The 17,447-nt window shown below is 36.6% G+C and overlaps 1 protein-coding gene across 5 annotated transcripts in view; it reads left to right on the top strand.

The window, feature by feature from the left end:
* The window catches only part of RAD51B (RAD51 paralog B), a 641,285-nt gene that overhangs the window by 270,124 nt on the left and 353,714 nt on the right, over positions 1 to 17,447 (top strand). Inside the window, exons 9-12 of one of the 5 annotated variants that reach the window (XR_006218941.1) lie at positions 8,320 to 8,369; positions 10,307 to 10,404; positions 10,602 to 10,746; positions 16,530 to 16,886. The exons of 3 other annotated variants lie outside the window; for them this stretch is intronic. The gene's annotated coding sequence lies outside the window, so the exon portion shown is untranslated. Of the gene's footprint in view, positions 1 to 8,319; positions 8,370 to 10,306; positions 10,405 to 10,601; positions 10,747 to 16,529; positions 16,887 to 17,447 lie in introns of those variants that run through there. One more of the 5 variants, XR_006218942.1, reaches the window with a different exon arrangement.

Below are 17,447 nucleotides of genomic sequence, written 5' to 3' on the forward strand. Positions count from 1 at the left end.
TTCAACCTTGCCATTTTTTAAAGCTTTCTGGCAAGGCTTCTCCATGGCCTAACATTTGCCTTCCTGTTTAATCATTCTCTGAGCCTTTTTATACTCTAGTAAAGTGAATTACACCTGCCAGTACACCTTATCATCCTCAGTCTTTCTTATTCCTTGTAATCTGATGTCTATCCCTATATCATCCAGTCGTATCCCCTTCAAGTGCTTGCCCAGTCCACTGACTTACACACATTAGGTTTTCATTAAGTATTTGTACTTAATGAGAATGAAAAAGTGTTCTTTATATTTTTTTAAATGTTTATTTTTATTATTTATTCTGAGAGAGAGAGACAGAGAGAGACAGAGACAGAGAGAGAGAATGCACACGAGTGGGGAAGGGGCAGAGAGAGAGGGAGAGGGAGAGAATCCCAAGCAGGCTCCATGCTCTCACCAGAGCTCAGCGTAGGGCTCAATTTCATAAACCATGAGACATTACCTGAGCCAAAATCAAGAGTCAGATGCCCAACTGACTGAGCCACCCAGGCACCCCAGTTCTTTATATTTTAAATATCATGGAGAGAGACTTACAACACAGCAGGAAGGAACTGTGACTGAAGAGTCAAACATGAGACCAAAATTGGGAGCTTTAAAAATATTTTTAATAGCTTTGTTGAGTCATAATTGACATCCAATAAACAGCACATATTTAGCACAATTTGATAAGTTTTAATATATGTATACACACAGGAAATCATCAGCACAATCAAGATAATGAACATATCCATTATCCCCAAAGTTGCCACATGGCTATTGTAATCCATTTCTCCCAGCCCTCTCCACCTTTATCTCCTCTTGCACTGATCTGTTTTGTCAATCAAGATTTGTTTGCATTTTCTAGAGTCATACACAAATGAAATCATATGGTATAAACTCTTTTGGATCTGGCTTTTTCACTCAGTGTAATTATTTTGAGATTCATCCATGGTGTTACATGTATTAATACTTCATTCCTTTTTATTGTTAAATAGTATTCCACTGCATGCATATACCACAATTTGCTTATCTGCTCACCTATTGATGGACATTTTGGGATCTTTCCAGTTTATGGCAATTACAAATAAAGTCACTATGAACATTTGACTACAAATAGTTGAATGTAGGTATGCTTTCTTTTCTTATGAGTAAATAACCGGGAGTAGAATGGCTAGATCATAGGATAGTGTGTGTTTAGCTTTGTAAGAAACTGCCAAACTGTCTTCCAAAGTGACCGTATCATTTTGCATTCCCACCAGCAATGAACTAGAGTTCCTGTTTTGTCACCAGTATTTGATGATTTCAGTGCTTTGAATTTCAGCCATAGGTGTATAGTGGTATCTCATTGTTTAATTTGCAGTTCCCTAATGACATGAAGTTAAACATCTTTTCATATATTTATCTGTCCTCTATATATCTGCTTTTGTGAGGTGTCTATTCAGATCTTTTACCTATTTTTAAATCAGATTATTTTCATACTGTTGAGTTTTAAGAGTCCCTTGACTATTTTAGATACAAGTCCTTTATCCAATATGTGTTTCGCAGATATTCTTTCCCAGATTGTGGTGTGTCTTTTCTTTCTTTTAATAAGTGTCTTTTGCAGAGAAGTTTTTAACTATAATGAAGTCCAAGTTAACAATTTTTTCTTTCATGGATAGTGCTTTTGGTGTTATATCAAAAAACTCATTGCCAAGCCCAAAGTCACCTAGATCTTCTCCTATGTTATATTTTAGAAGTTTTATAGTTTTGTGTTTTATATTTAGTCTATCATTCATCTTGAGTTACTATTGTGAAGGGTGTAAAGTCTGTGTCTAGATTCATTTTTTTTTTCATGTGAATGTCTAGTTTGTTCCAGTACCATTTGTTGAAAAGTCTATCCTACATGAAATTGCCTGTGCTCTTTTGTCAAAATCCAGTTAACTATATTTATGTGAGTCTATTTCTGGGCTCTCTATTCTGTTTCACTGGTGAAATTATCTATTCTCTCACTGATACCACACTGTTGTATTACTGTAGCTTTATATTGTCTTGAAGCCTGATAGTTTCAGTCCTCCAACTTTGTTTTTCTTATTCAATATTATGTTGGCATTATGGGTCTTTCTGCCTTTCCATATAAACTTTAGAATTGATTTGTGTATATTCATAAAGTAACTTGCTGGGAATTTGATTGGATCTAGATCAAATTGTGAAGAATCAACATCTTGACAATAGTGAGTCTTCCTATCTTTTACCATGGAATATCTCTTCATTTATTTAGATCTCCTTTGAATTTTTTCATCAGAGTTTCCTCATATAGATCTTGTATACACTCTGTACAATGATCTTGTTCATTACCTAAGTGTTTCTCTCTCTCTTTTATAAGCTTATTTATTTATTTTGAGAGAGAGAGGGAGAGAGTGAGAGAGAGAGAGAGAGAGAGAGAGAGAGAGAGAATCCCAAGCAGCGATTTCACCAACAGTGAGATCATGACCTGAGCCAAAATCAAAAGCTGGATGCTTAACTGACTGAACCACCCAGGTGCCCCCACCCCCCTCACTTCTTTTGATGCCAGTGTAAAATGTTGCATTTTATTAAAAAAATTTTTTTAGTGTTGTATTTATTTTTGAGAGTGAGAGACATAGCACAAGCAGGGGAGGGGCAGAGAGAGTGGGAGACACAGAATCCAAAGCAAGCTCCAGGCTCTGAGCTGTCAGCACAGAGCCCAAGGTGGGGTTTGAACCCATGGACCATGAGGTCATGACCTGAGCTGAAGTCAGATGCTTAACTGACTGAGCCACCCAAGCACCCTAAAATGTTGCATTTTAAATTTCAGATTCCAGTTGTTCATCACTGGTATGTAAGGAAACAATGGATTTTTGTACATTAACCTTATATCCTGTCTTCTTTTGGATTGACTATTTTTTTATAATTTCATTTTACCTCCTTTGTTGCCTCATTAGCTATAATTCTTTGTTTAGTTACTTTTCTGATTTCTTTAGGACTTATCTTTAACTTACCACAGTCTGTGTGAAACTTAGAGTAGCCTTACTCTAGTTGTCATACATTTTATTTACAACAAAGTTACACATTAATTATAAATCCTACAATACAGTTTTGTTTAATCAATTATCTTACAATATATTTAAATAATAAGAAAGATATCATGTATATATTTACCAGTAACTACCATTTCCATTGTTCTTTATTCCTTTGTGTAGATGCCATCTACAATTTCCATCTGGTGTTATTTAACTTTTGCCTGAAAGACTTATTTTATCTTTTATTGTGCATTAGGTCAGCTTTGAGTGTCTGAAGAGGTTTTTATTTTACTTTTGTTTTTGAAAGATAGTTTTTCTGAGAATGATTTCTGGTGATAAATTATTTCAGCTTTGAGTGTCTGAAGAGGTTTTTATTTTACTTCTGTTTTTGGAAGATAGTTTTTCTGAGAATAGAATTCTGGGTTGACAGTTTTCTTTTTCAGTTTTTTAAAGTTGTTGCTCCACTAAATTTTACTTTTGTTGTTTCCAACTAGAAACTGCACTCATCTTTATTTGTGTTTCTCTGTACATAACACATTTTCCTTTCTCATGTTCCTTTCAATTTTTTCTCTTTTCATTGGTTTTGAGCAGCTTAATTATCATGTACCTTCATGTGATTTTTTTCATGTTTTTTTATGCTTGGGGTTTGTTGAGCTTTTTTGGTAGGTGGATTTATACTTTTCATCAAATTTGTAAAAATCCTGGCCGTTATTTTTTCAAATATTTTTTTCTTCTCTCTTTACCTCCTCTTCCTTGGGGACTCCTGTTATATATATATTAAGTCACTTGAAGTTGCCCTATAGCTCACTGATGCTGTTTTTGTTTTTGTTAAATTTTTTTCTGTGTTTCATTTTGGATATTCTCTATTGTTATTCCTTCAAATTCACTAATAGTTATTATTTATATCTGTTGCTCCTAGTTCCTATTGTGTTTTCTCGTTCTTCATTGTATAATCAAATTACATCCAGTGTATTTGTTATTTCATACATTGTATTTTTTTATCTCTAGAAGTTTGATTTTGTTTTGTTTTGTTTTAGTATCTGTAACTTAACTCTTAAAACGCATGGCATATAGTTATAATAATTATTTTAATGTCCCTGTCTGCCCATTCTAGCATCTTTGTCAGTTCTGAGTCCATTTCTATGGACTTTTCTCCTCATTATGGTCTTAGTTTCCTGCTTCTTTGCATGCCCGGTTATCTGATTGGATACCAGACATTGTGAATTTTACCTTCTTGGGTGCTGTATATTTTTGTCTTCCTACAAATCTTGAGCTTTGTTTTGAGATGCAGTTAAATCAGTTGGAAACAGTTTGATCCTTTTGAATCTTGCTTTTAAGAACAGTTTTGGTAACACCAGAACCATTTAGTTTGAAACTAATTATTGTCCACTATTAAGGCAAGACCCTTGTGGGTACTGTTCCCAGTGCTTCCTGAATTATAAAGTTTTCTCAGCTGGTTCATGGGAATAGCCCTGTGTGAATGCCAGATACTCTTCTCTATACTCCTTTGAGATCATTCTCTCCCTTGCCTCAAGTGGTTTCCTCACATGTCTGCACTAATCAGCACTCTGCTGAATATTTGAGGGAGACTCTCCACAATCTCTCTTGTGAACTCTGGTGCCTTGTTTTTTCCAGATCCTCAGCTTCATCTCCTTACTTCAGGGAGTCTGGACTTTACTTGGGTTCCCTCTCCCTGCACCATGCCCTGGAAATTCTTTCGAGGCAGCAAACTGGGGCAGTCCGTGGAGAGCTCTCCTTGTTTGTTTTCCATCTCTCAGGGATCACTGTCCTTTAGTGCTTGATGTTCAGTGTCTTTAAAAAAAAGTTTGTCTCATATGTTTTGTCTTTTAAAAAGCTTTTTGGTTGTTTTAGGTGATAAGGTAAATTTGGTCCCTTTTACTCCATCTTGGTCAGAAACAAAAGGGCTTCTTTTAAGTTTTCAAAGGTGGTTTTAGCAATGACCGATAGCAAAACAGGGAGTCTCTAAGTGAAATATCCATGATGTTTCATCATAAATTGAAAGTTTGGAAGGAGAATTAATCTCAGAATTACCCTTTATCTATTCTTCCTTCTACTCAGATCCTTCACAAATATCTCCCTAATGAAATTCCTCTCATACATTATTGACCACATTGATGGGTAGATTATTGAATCTGGAAGGAAAAGATGTACAAAAGTCACTAGAGTTGTAAGTTTCATAGAATCTATTATGTAAAAAGGAAATGGTGCAAAGGGAACCAAGTTGGTATCATTGCACAGTATTTTAATTTATTTTTAAACATTTTTTAAAATATTTATTCATTTTTGAGGAGAGAGAGAGAGGGAAGCCAGGAAGGGCAGAGAGGGAGACAGAGAATCCAAAGCAGCCTCTGAGCTGTCAGCACAAAGCCTGACACGGAGCTCAAACCCACAAACCGTGAGATCATGACCTGAGCTGAAGTTGGACACTCAACTGACTGAACCACCCGGGGACCCCAGTTTCTTGATACCAGTAAATAGTTGTGATATTTTTGTTTTTGCTTGTTTTTCTTTCTTTCTTTTTTTTTTTTTTTCTTTTTTTGTGCTTCACTGGGAAGCCCAAGTGATCTTTGGCAAGAAAAGAAGCAGGGAAAAAATATCAGAAAGTTAAAGAAATGTGATTATCTCCTTCCTGTTCTTACAGCCCCTATAATGTCAGCCAAGTCAGTAAATGCTTGCAAAAATCCAGCTGGAATGTGATAAGGTAGTTGTTGCAACTGCTTTCTCCTTTTATAGATAGTTTAAAAAGTAGAAAAGTTCAGTGAAAAACAGCAGTTAGTAGAATGCAACTGTGAATCTAGTAGAAGTGTGAGTTTCAAATTGACTAAGTCCTCAGAGTAGATAGAGGCCCTTCTAAGTTTGACTAGCAACACACAAAGACCTGGAGTTCATCTGCCCAGTTTATGTGGTTAATTAGCACTTAGAGTTTCCTCAATAGGGGCGAGTGAAGTAAAAGCTAGATAATATCTTATAAGATCTTTTTTTTTTTTTTCTGTCTTGTACTTCTTGGAAAAGGGGCTTGGACTATTGAATTGGAAGGGAACAATTAAAACAGACTTTAAAATGAAGCCCTGACATGCTGGCTGCTTGCCTGCTGTGTCGGGGCAGCTCTGTTCCAGGGAGACAGAATGCCTTTTTGTTTGTTTGTTTGTTTCCAGACAATTTCCTGCGTCATCACATTTTTTTTTGAGCCAAGTGTTTGAGGTTGGTGATGTTGACAGAGCCCTGGAGAATGGAAGGAGTTCATCTCCACAGACAAAAGCTTTGTATTTCAAGTTTAAAAATTCCAGAATATTTTTCTGTTATATTGCTATTCTTAGTTTTTTTATGCCCCTTTGTGGGGGAAGACTGGTCTCCCCTGTATCTAATTTTCAGCCTTTAGGTGGGTCCCTCTTGTAAGTCAAGAAAGCACGTTAGAAAAACCATTCCTCTTGGCATTTATGAAACTTGCAATAGCGTATCTTGCTCTGCTAAGTAGTACATGCAGTATGCCCAGAAGGCTTAGGGTTATTATTAGTAGTAGTAGTGGTATATGTTCTATATTTATTCATATTTAATTTCACTATAATAGGGTCATTGCATACCAGGTGACATTTATTCAGGAAGTATTGGGGAAAATATAAAATATAGTTGAGCTATAATGAATTATGATGATTTACATTTATTAACAAATTTCCTTTTATTAGTAAGTCACCCAAGACTGCTTTTGACAGTTTGAAAACAGAAACGTTGATACTTTTTTTTTTCCTGGTAAGATTTTGAACTCTTTTAAGTAAAGTATAAACTCTTGTTCAGAATTAAGTCCTTAACCTGTCTCCATAGCACCTCTGATTGAAAGAAGTTGTTGCAGTTTATAAAGGACTTATTTGTGGTAGGTGGAGGTGGTGGTGTTGGGGAGGTGGGAATTGGGGGAGGAGGGAGTATGAAGTACCCAAATATTTATCTAGCTTCTATTATGTGCCAGGGGCTAGGCTAGACATTTGTATGTTATCCTTTTATAAACTGCCATTTCTGAATCTATGAAAATGGCCCTCATGATTAGGTGGGATTTAGAGAAGAACTAGAAAATATTATTTTTTTAACCTATACTTATAAAAGAGTGCTATTAAAAGCTCATTTAACGTGAGTGCTTCTTTTTCTTCCTCTGCTTTAGATTTAAACTCTTTTTCTATAAGCTAATCAATACACAACATTCTTAAGCATGTTATATGAAAGGAGTGGCATTATGAAACGTGGGGACATTACATAGAGTAATACAATAAAAGGTAAAGGATTAAGTAGTCTAAGAATTTTAGAACTAAAAATAATTTTCAAAACCACTTGGACCATTAATTTCATCTGGCAGTCGAGAAAACTGTTGCCCTGAAGCATATCAGCCTTGCCCAAGAGAGCCCATTAATGCAGACAGAAGAGAACCTAGGTTGTTTAACTGCCAGTTCACTCTTCTTTCTACTGTATCCTAATTCTGTTTCCTGCCTTACTTTAGAAGGAGCAATCCACACGAGCTTTACATCCTGAATACGAACAATAATACTAGCAATAACAAACTATTATGTTTAAAAATATAGTTTACACCTCTTGGTTGATTGTTGGTTGGTTTCTGTTTGGTTTGTCAAAAGGCTTTAGGGAGCCAGGTATTAGATAGGTCATGGCCTCACCTATTATTTTCAAAATTGGAGAAAAGTAATTCTAGAAGAATCCCCTTAGATAAGCTTTTAAACTATGCATTTAAATGTGTAGGTAGTTGTACTCTCTGCTGTGATGGTCCTAGAAGACATTGCTCAGGTCACAGCTTATTATTTTTGAGGCCATAGAAAGGGAAAGAGGCTTTGCCCTGATGTATCCCATGAAATGAATAACAGGCAACATTTAGGGAAACCTAGTTGATGGAGACTATTCTCACCACACTCTTTCCATGGCCCTTTTTCTCCTTCCCCCACACCATTTAAACTCGCCTTGACTAAATGCAATGAACAGGAACCATTGTATGAATCGGAAGGAAAGTGTCTTAAATATATGAAGTTATAATGACTTGGTAAGTGCTATAAAAATATTCTGCAACTGAGTTAGAAATTGCATCATCCATGCCTGTGGCACTATGGACTGGGCCCAAACGGTGTAATTCTCCAGTGTAATACTGAAGTAATTTTTGCATCTGCCAAGTAAATAGTTTAAATTTCAAACCTGTGAAATGGCAAGCTATAATTGTTCAATTCCAGTGAACCACAGGTGTATTTAATTTCCTTCCTTTACTTCTCGCTGTCTTTTTTAGGTAGGCCGAACCAACTAAATAAAGATTGTGCTCTTGTATGAATCTACAAGGTGAGCTTTAAAGTCAGTCAATATATTTGAATGCCTACATATTATAGAGCGCTTTTAAAAGTACAAACTCCTTAATAGAGTGAAAGTCCATTTTATTTAGAGAAAATCATTTTCACTCACATATGTTATAATAATGATAGAAGTGGCATATGGTAATGACAGAGCGTGGGGAGTCAGAAAATATGGATTTTTGCCCTATTAATTTTTCATTTGATCTGGCTTGAATCATTTCCTTTTTCTCTAATTTTTGTATCTGCTAAAGGTGAATAATACTTCCATTCACCACATAGAGGTGCTGGGAGAATGAAAGATAAATTCTCCAAAGCACTTTGAACTGCTTAAAAGAAAAACTTTTAAAAATAAAAGTTTATTTTGCTATCTTGTTATTTCTTATGTTCAGATACCACAGTAAGTGTTAGAAGAGGCTTGAAAGGTTTAGCTATTTTTCATAACCCTTTTTTAAAAATTTTTATTTAAAAAAATTTTTTTAACGTTTATTTATTATTGAGAGACACAGAGCGTGAGCAGGGGAGGGGTAGAGAGAGGGGGAGACATAGAATCTGAAGTAGGCTCCAGACTCTGAGCAGTCAGCACAGAGCCTGATGCAGGGCTCGAACTCACAAACTGCGAGATCATGACCTGAGCTGAAGTCGGTCTCTCAACCAACTGAGCCACCCAGGCGCCCCTCATAACTCTTATTTGTAGGTAAGGAGATTTGTTATAATTCCCTGTATTTTACAAACAAGGAAATTAAAGCCCCGAAAGATTTGTTTACTTTTGGGCCTAAAGTGAAAACCCTGTATGAGAATTGGGGCAAATTAGTGGGATTATAGATGTAGTAACATTGGCCATGAGTTGATAATTATTGAAGCAGTTAATGAGTATATGGGGGATCATTATACTATCTTGTATACCTTGTATATGTTTCAAATCTTACATAATAAAAAGTTTAAAAAAGATAATAGTACCTGTTTTTATTTACAAAGGCCTTTTAAAAAGCTACTGAGCCCCTCTGTCTCTGAGGCATGGAGAATTCTTTATTTCTTAGGTTCAGCAAAAAGGAAAAAAAAAATTGAAAAATATCTTATATGTATGAACCTGTGAGCATTGACATTGTAGTTTTTCATATTCAATTTTTACATTCTATTTCCAGTGCTTTCTAAACCACTCGCTGCTTTTGGAACTTTTAACTTAATATGCTATTTTAAAAGAATTAATAGATTATTTTTTTTTTCTTATGCCTGTTCTAGACATTTGTCACCTCTTTGTCATCATCGATTTTAGATTTTAATTTTCCTATTTCTGGAAATTGTTGGGAATTATAAGCAGTCACTTATTAACTCGATTATTTTATGCTTCAGTGGACTTGTCAGTGGGTGGCCTGTGAATTATGTCAACTTTTAGAGACACAGATCAACCATGCTACCCTATACTCATGACAGAAAGCTGCTGACCTCCCCATTGCAGGCAGGATCTTATAGTCGAATAGCATTTGAAATATGTGAAAGCACTCATATTGAACAAACAAAATCACCTTCAACCTGGGTTACTTTCACTGGTAGACTTGAATGGTTAACGCTTGTCATTTCATAAGCTCCTAGATAACACAAATGCTGAATTCAAAATACAACATATTTGGTATCATTTGTTTTTAGGCATCCAAGGAAATCAAATTTAGAATGTAATCACAGAACTTTAGAGTTAAGAAAGATCTTAATGATCATCTGGTATAGCCCTTTCAGTTTATGTTTGAAAGAACTAAAGATTTGAAAAGGCCAGATAACTTGCTCAGTTACATACCTTAGTATTGGCAGAACTAGAACTTGAACTTGAGTCTCTTAGTTTTCAATTCAGAGTTCTCAGCTGGGTTGCCTCTCAAATGTGTTTAGATCCTTGATGTTATTTGTGAACACCAGAAATGTCTCTGCTTCTTACAGTTTAGAAATTTTACTCTACTTGGCAACACCATGCTGAACCATATTGAAGCTTAAGGCAAGATGAAAATTCAGTGATACTGATCCTGTCTAAAATTCTGGTATTTTCTGCATTATGGGTTTTTGGCATTAATTTTGATTTCTAAAAAATTGCATTAAAATACTATTTTATCTTGATTACTGGGTTTTACCAACCTCTAAAATTTTGCAGCTGAGGTTGGTGCCTCACTTGATTCACCCTAGCCCCAGCCCTGCTATTTTTATTTAACCCTCTAACTCTATAAATCCCTTCTTTCAGCCTTCTGGCAATAAAAAAAGAAAAAAAAATCAAGCTATGGAACATTTATACTGAAAGCAAGCCCTTTCTGTTAGCCACCTAAAAATGATGGTAACAAAGAAGACAAACCAGAATTTGCATGTGCTATTCATTGACTTGATTGAAGGTAACTTAAAACATAGCAATTTTTGGCTCTATGAGTTTAAGCTGTCTTAGAATGTCTCCTAGGTTATTGAAAAGAGCTCAAAACCAAGTCATGGGTTCAATTTTCTGATCCTTCTCTGTATTGTGTTTTGAGCTCTTATGTAATTATGTTTGTTTTGATTTCTATAAATTAAGAATCAGGGAAGGAAGCTCTTTATAGGCCTATTGTGTTCATTATTTTACTTGGTCTTCTCAACAGCTGTTTAAGATAGGTAACTTATTGGATAGGACTATTTTGGTTCCAGATGGTAAAACAGAACTCATATTGACTTAAGTTAAAATAAAAGGGAATTTGCAGCCAACCAATGAAAATCTAATGGGTAGATCTGACTTCACATATTAACACATTTCATAAGGGTTTGGTCTCTACATCTTTCCAGTCTTTTCTCTGAAGAGTTGGCTTTTCCACACACAGAAGCCTCAGGCTTACTCTCTATGAGTTTAGTAACTTCAGAAAGGGAATAAGTTTTTCCTCATTGCTCCAGCAAAAGCCTCAGAATTGGTTATAATTGGCCCAGCATGGATCACATGCCTATCCCTGAACCACTAATTAAAGCTCAGGGGATGCAGGTATTTCATTGGCTAAGTCTGGTTCAATGCTCAATCTCAGAGCAGTGGTTTGAGAGCAGGAAAGCCCTTTCCCTTACAGGAAGAGGGAACTTCTTAACGGCTTACCCCCAAAAGGGATGCTGGATGGCAAAGACAAATGTCTATTAGGATCTTATTCGCATTTCACTAATGAGGAAGTTGAGGCTTGAGACGCCTGGGTGGTTTAGTCGGTTGAGTGTCTGACTTCGGCTCAGGGCATGATCTCACCATCTGTGGGTTTGAACCCCGCATTGGGCTCTGTGCTGACAGCTTGGAGCCTGCTTTGGATTCTGTGTCTCCCTCTTTCTCTGCCCCTCCATTGCTTGTGCTTGTTTATTCTCTCTCTCTCTCTCTCTCAAAAATAAATAAACATTTAAAAAATATTTTTGTAAATGAGGAAGTTGAGGCTTAATTAACTAAATTTCCACAAGGCTACACAGCTGAGTGATTAAGTCCTAATTTTGACCCAAATCTGCCTAACTCTAATTTCTATCCTCTTTTCCCCACACCTTGTTGTCTCCCTGGAATACCATACTCCTTCTCCTTACGTTTCTCCAGGAAACTGTGATGGTTGCCATTTTTCTATAGCACTTTTCCATCAGGGTGTGATTTTGCTGCCAGAAGAAATTTGACAAAGTCTGGAGACATTTTTGGTTGTCAGAACAGTGCAGGGTGGTTTGAGGGGTGTTGTGAGTAGAGACCATCCTGCAGTCACAAGCCAACCCCCACAACAGAGTTACCCGGTCTAGAATGTCAACAGAGCTGAAATTTGAACATGCTTTACAGTTTTCATTTCTAGGCTATTACTATTAACATAACTTTTGAAAGAAAGATGTAATCAGGAGCAAGACTGAAATAATTCAACTATCTAGGTACAATTAAGTAACTTCTCAATTAAGGGAAACTGCTTTATTTTCATAGCAGCCAATTTTAGAATACTGCATTCTCTTACTTAATGGGTAAATTGAAATAGCACATATGTGCCTTTAAAAAAACTGTTTTATGCAGGCTTTAGCTAACTTCACAGGCATAATTTTTTTCATTCCAAAGCCATATAAATTTTCCTCAAAATGTAGATCTAGGGATATTTTAAATCAAATACTGAATACTTTTAAAACAAATATATAAGTTTGTCTTGGAAGCCTTTTAAAGATTTCAAATAGAAGATTCTATACCAGGGGACATATTTTTAGAACTTTCAGGCAAAGCATTTTTTAAATTGCTGATGATAATAAGAAATTTAATGATTAAATAAGAGGTTTAATTTAATAAGAGATTTAATTTCTTTCTATGAGCAAGTGCTTTGTAAAAGAATAACGAAGGCAGAAGAGTGCATTTAATGTGTTATAGCTGCTAGTTTGGGGGTGTGACACTTCAGAGAAATCAACCTTCATGTTCAATGATATTAAAATGGATCGAACTGTCCACTTCCCTGAGACTACAAGGGAGTTCTGAATGGTGCAAATCTGAATTATCCTAGGAAACTTATGTTTCTATAGTTCACCACAGACAGTGTTCCAGTAGAATAACCCAATGTTTAGGGGGATCCTACACATTGCATTCACATAAGAAATCTTCCGCAGTTCATCAAAATCAAATTTATTATTGGAGTTGGAAGATTGGGGGTTTAGCATTTTCTGATTTTGCCAGTTTTCCACAAATAGTTTTTCAGTGTTATGTTCCAAAAACCTCATGACTACATCCATGGAATCCATTCCTCTGTCAGGTTCTTTTCAACCTCATCAGACCCAACCCAGATCAACAACATTTTCTCTGATTTCAACCAGATAATTCCTATTTGCTTTGATATCTCACATGGAAAACCCTCCTCCCATCATCTCTCTTAATCACTTGAGGTTCCTTCAGCTCACGCCCGTCCCCACTGGCTTGGCTTCACTCCCTCACCTGACCGAGCTGCCTAATCCAGGAAATACGCACTGGTTTTCTATTTCTTCTGTTCTTCTGCCCTCTCTTGGGGCCTCTCTTCCCTCCCCTGTATTATCTTTTTTCCCTCATGTGTTACTCCTACTTCCTTCTGTTTCCCAAACTTTATTTACTGGCTCCCTGTCCTGAGACTTAGCCGTTTCTTAGTTCATGACCTCATCTCCTAAGGTGTCTGTTGTCTACCCACTACACATATTCTAGTAAGGTATGTATGTACTTGGAGGCCATCTATTCGTTGTTAATAAACTAGTTTGTAGTTTCCTAGGAAATAAGGCAGGCAGCTTCTGATCTTCAAACCACCCAAGGTCTTAATCACTAAAATGCAAAGCCTTTTGTCACATTAAGATAGGCAATAATATTTGTCTGCAAAAAAATGTCAGAAAAATACTTTGATAAATGGTGCTGGGTAAAGTGTTATAATTTATTATTATGCAGGCCTACTATTTTTCTTGAGAAGAAATGTTCTTAGAGATTTGGAATTTCTTTTCTATTTATGAGCATTTTCCTGGTGCTATCTGAAGTTTACTCCTCCCCATAGCTTTGTTATGTAAGTTGGTATTCTCTGTTTTATAGAGCAGAGAGATGAGAAGTCACTTGACTAAACAAGTCATTTGACCTGTTTAGAATTTCACAGCAAGCTAATTGCAGAGCCCTTGAGTTTCCTGTGTCTTAGCTCCCGTGACATAAATATAAAATGATTTATTTTGCATTGCTTATTGATATGAATGCCTTGGAGCATTTCCTTTCCTTTAATAAAATCATGAAAATTATTACCTAGTAAAGAAATTGTTAGAATAGAAAAGAAATGAACTAGGCACAATGTACCTGCATTTGATTACCACCTTTTCAACTGACTGGTAATGGGGGATGTTGTTTCCTAGGCTCTCCTTTTGAATTGTGAAAACTGTACTCATTTTATTCTGTCTTGGTGATGTTCCTTGAAGCTCTTTGAGGGGAAAAAAAAAACTTGAAGTGCAAACTGTTATTATTGATTAACTTAAATGACCCTTGTTTGTTTGCAAAGCTCCCAGTGCTTTCTGGGACAGGTGCTCCCATTGGGGAGCATTGTGGAGTGTGGTGGGAACCAGCCGTGTCACAGTAATTTCTTTTGGATTTCTAGAACTGTTTTTCTGTTGGGTTGAAATGGAGAAACAGCTTGTGGAACTGCTTTTGGTGCTGCCATGAGTGTGTTTGGGAAGAAAGAGTGCATTCCGATGGAATGTTAGGGGGATGTTAGCTGTTCAGGAAAAATAACCCTTACCAAAGTTAATGGCTCCCACTAGCATTTTCAGTAACATGTACCAGATGTGAGTAGTTAATTATTCTCAGATCTGATAAGTACCTGCCAGCCAAGGCTAATTTTATTTTCAGTAAACAGTGGCCAAAGGTCCTAGCTGTTCATTTGATAGGATAGGGCCTGTTTGCACTTATCTATTAATAAAAGCACAACACTCCTTCAGTTTTCCTTTCCCAGGGCCAGATAAAACATTTCAGACACTCAACGTATTTGTCTTCGTAAATCAGACAAAGTAAACAAATCTGGTAGATTAACTTGGTAAACAGAGTGGTTAAGTGTTACCTTTCGAGTTTAGCTCAACGCCATATAAATAGCATTAATCGCATGGTATTTTCAATAACCTTTATGGAGCAAGACAGAGGGTTTTTTTTCCTCCCTCTCAACCACTAGGAATACAGTGTGTTTCTTAAGTACTTTCAGATGTCCTTCTGTAGGGAGATTTGAAAATCACTCTAAAATGAAATTTCTTTTGTCCCATTAATAACACATTGGGAACTTTGCACCAGTTAACATTGTATGTAAACCTGGAAACCTCTGTGATTCATCTCGGAAGGAAAGTAAGACTGCACAGTGGCGTGCAAGCCTTGCCAGACAGAGATAACAGCCATTCAGAGGTTGTTGATTTGGATGGAGCAGTGAGAAAAGGGTCAGCTTTTACAGTGGAGAGAGGAGTAGTTAGGTGGAAATTCAGACTTTATTCATCCAGATTTTTTCCCTTGGGCAGAGAGTCCTATTAAGGTCACAAGTACTATTTATTTTGTGATGTAGATTCTTGACTTGCCAGAAGTGGCATGAAACGGATCAGTTATTTCACACTAGCCAGAAAGACACTATTATCTCAAAGTAACTTCCAGTTATACCAAGGCTCAACTAGATGTGCACGATGACCAGGTGGTATGATATAGGGCTCCAAGTCTCATGCCAGCTCTCAGTATCATCTTGTCCACCTCATTAAACTTTCTTTTTTTAGTAATGATCAAAACAACTCTCTTTACCAAGATAGAGTATCTTTTGCATTGGTATTATACTTGAAGTTGCAAGTACCTTATAAAATTCTTTTTAGTTTTGCATCATGTGTAGTAATCCACTTAATTTGGTAAAGATGGTACATAAAAGAAATAGCTGAAAGACCTTAGAGAAAATTCCCACCCCGCACCTCCAGCCCTGCCCCTCCAATGATCTTTGCATTAATATCTTATTCTATGAGAATGGCTGGCATGTGCCATGAATATAGTGCCAGGTTCCTGGCAGTACCATCCTAAAGGTGACCGATGATGGTGACAGTGTTGAGTGAAGACCAAGAGTCTGGATATCTGTATTCAGTTTCCAGCTTCACTTTAATGACCTGCTGGGAGAGCACAGGCACATTGCTTCTACTCTTTTGGTTTTAGTTTCTCCAGCCATGCCATGAAGATACAAGTCTTAGTCCATTTCCCTACCTGACAAGCAAGTTGTTAAAACTGAGGAGAGAAAGTATAAAGTTCTTATAGCCTAAATGGATAAAAAGTGCTATAACCAAGGGGTAGAAAATATTTATCCAGTTCAGAAGAGTAAGCCTTTGGAGTAAAATTTTTCTGTGTTAATATTTACTAGTCTTGCATATAACAATCATTTGCCATATTTAATGTTTTTTTTTCTCTTTTAATTAGACCCTGAGCATAGTAAAATCCATGGCATGACTTTTAGAAATTGTTTTGTTATCTGTACCAACACTTCAATTAAATATTATATTTTTAGCTATAAACTAAGTCACGTCTTCACCGTGTCCTTGGTTTTAAATGATCTGGGAATACTTATCTGGTGGCACAGGCTAAGTAAAGTAGCAGCAAAGAAAGTGTTTAGAAAGTGTTGCCGAATTCGTAATTCCAGTTAGCCCCAATCTGTTAATGATTCTCAAATCTGTATTTCTTCCGTAGATCTTTTTCCTGAATAAGAAAAAGTTCTACACCCATATATTTCAGTAAGTATACAACCTCTCTATCTGGATGGCCTATGATAATTTCTACTCAATACCTACAAAACTTAAGTTAATATAATGTTCCTGAATTTCCTCACTCTGTGAATGGAAGCACCCTTCTCTCAAGCCACAAAACTCTCATCCCTTCCCCTCAAAGTCTATGGATTTGGCTCTCAGTATTTTATGCCCCTTCTCTCCATCGCCCTGTTACTACCTTAATTGAACTCTTGCTATCTGTCACTGGTTGGCTGCAATTGTCTTCCTGCAACTAGATTTATCCTATTGCTGTCTATTCTCATACCATTTCCAGATTAACCTTCCCTAAATGCAAATCATAAAGTGTTACTTTGTCACTTAAAAAAGGTTAGTGGTTTCTTGTGTCCTACAGGACAAGATCTAAACTTATATTGATTATTGAGGTCTTAGTGATCTTTGCCTTGTTTCTGGCTTCGAATCCTCTTGTAACCTATGCCCCAGCCACATTGACAGTTTATGGGTTCCTAAACATCCACATTGTTGAACACTCTACACTCTTCCCAGAGGTAGGACTCAGTTGATAGATTGAATGGATGGATGAAGTAAACCTTATGACCATATCTACCTGTTCAAATCCCACTCCCTTTTCAGTATTGAATGGAAATGGCCTTAAAAAGTACCCAGATTAAGGGGGCACCAGGGTGGCTTAGTTGTTTAAGCATCCGACTTTGGCTCAGGTCATGAGCTCACTGTTTGTGGGTTCGAGTCCTTTGTCGGGCTCTGTGCTGACAGCTCGGAGCCTGGAGCCTGCTTCGGATTCTGTGTCTCCCTCTCTCTCTGTCCCTCTCCTGCTCACACTCTGTCTCTCTCTCAAAAATAAACATTGAAAAAAATTTTTTTG

This window comes from Panthera tigris, chromosome B3 (assembly GCF_018350195.1).
Source record: "Panthera tigris isolate Pti1 chromosome B3, P.tigris_Pti1_mat1.1, whole genome shotgun sequence".
NCBI lineage: Eukaryota > Metazoa > Chordata > Mammalia > Carnivora > Felidae > Panthera > Panthera tigris.